General features: G+C 53.1%; 1 long non-coding RNA gene across 1 annotated transcript in view; it reads right to left on the reverse strand.

Annotated features, from left to right (window-relative positions):
• Positions 1-179, reverse strand: part of LOC144242781 (uncharacterized) — a 3,305-nt gene extending 3,126 nt beyond the window's left edge. Inside the window, exon 1 of the long non-coding RNA XR_013338467.1 lies at positions 91-179. This is a non-coding gene — a long non-coding RNA (uncharacterized LOC144242781). The remainder of the gene's footprint in view (positions 1-90) is intronic.
• Between the last annotated feature and the right edge of the window lie 1,158 nt (positions 180-1,337).

Genomic DNA, 1,337 nt, shown 5'->3' on the forward strand with positions numbered 1-1,337 from the left:
CCTGTTCCCACCCCCCCCCCCAACTTAAAAAAAAAAAAAAGAAAGAAAGAAACTGGAAGAGTTAATTTGCTAAAATGGAACAGAGCTCACCAACTGATTACATTTTTCCCCAAAGGAAACTTGAGTTAATTTGGCCGGTGACTCATATGCCAGGCTGCCAGTTACAACACACCGCCCCAGACGGCCCTGCTCGCTGCGCCCAGCTGGCGGCCGCCCTCCCGCTTCACCGCTGCAGGCCTCGGGGTCCCCCCTCTGAGAGGCAGGGGCCGGGTGGGTCGAGTGCCCGCCGGGTACGGGGCTGTTGGTGGTGCTTCCGAACGTGAAGGGCACGCGCATGCGAGCACACGCACGTCCTCGCGGGAACGTGTGCATCTACGCTCACCCCAGGTGCCGTGTGCAGTGCACACACGCACGTGAATGCCCCGGGCACCACGGCAACGCTCTGGCCTGGGCCACGCGGTAAATCATTCGGTAGTCAGCTCTCCAGACACCGGGGAAAATCCAGTCAGAGGACCTCATTGCTAAGTCATTCCTATTTTTTCCCAGTCTCTTAGAGCATCTGGGGAGCAGAGAGAGGGTCCAAGGCAGGGTGCTCATCTGAGCCCCGCGAGTTTGGGTGGGAATTCCCGGATGGCACCCCAAGGGTGGATGCCTCTGATGGGCTTCTTCATCTCCTTGGGACCCCTCCCCCCCATACTGTTCACAAGGCCACTGTTCTAATGAAAGTGGCACCCAGCTCAGGCAGGAGCGCCCAAGGGAGGCCTTAGAGTCAAAAGACCAACTTACGTGCTGTGTGACTTTGAGCCAGGCACCCTTTCTGAGCCTCGATTTTTTTCCTAGAAACGATCTTCATCTGTTTGGACAACAATAATGAACAGACTTACGAACATCAAACTATATGCTTCAAATGTTAACATGGTAAATTTTATGTTTTGTGTGTTTTAGCACAGTTTTTCTAATTGAAAAAAAGGAGGGAAAAAGAAAGGCTTAAGCTTTCCTCTTCCTCTTTCCCCCTTGCCACTGGCTGGGGTGTAGAAACAATGGCAGGAGCTGGGGCAGCCTTTTTGGACTTGTAGATGGAAGTCACCTGATGAGCATGGCAGTGCAGCCAGGTGCAAGGACAGTGATCCCCAGGACACTGCCAGGTAAACCCTGGGCTGCTTGGGTGAGAGAAGTCAACTTCCATGTTATTTCAAAAAATATATCTACTCATACTTGAGGAAAGTTAAAACCATTTGGGGGAGTTGATTGGGACAAGACGAGAGATATATCCTTGGACCCTTCCCCCAGGTATATCCCCAGCAGGGAACAGGGCCCAGGGTTCTGGGTTCTGGCCC

This window comes from Crocuta crocuta, unplaced genomic scaffold, assembly GCF_008692635.1.
Source record: "Crocuta crocuta isolate KB4526 unplaced genomic scaffold, BGI_CrCroc_1.0 scaffold217, whole genome shotgun sequence".
Taxonomy (NCBI): Eukaryota; Metazoa; Chordata; class Mammalia; order Carnivora; family Hyaenidae; genus Crocuta; species Crocuta crocuta.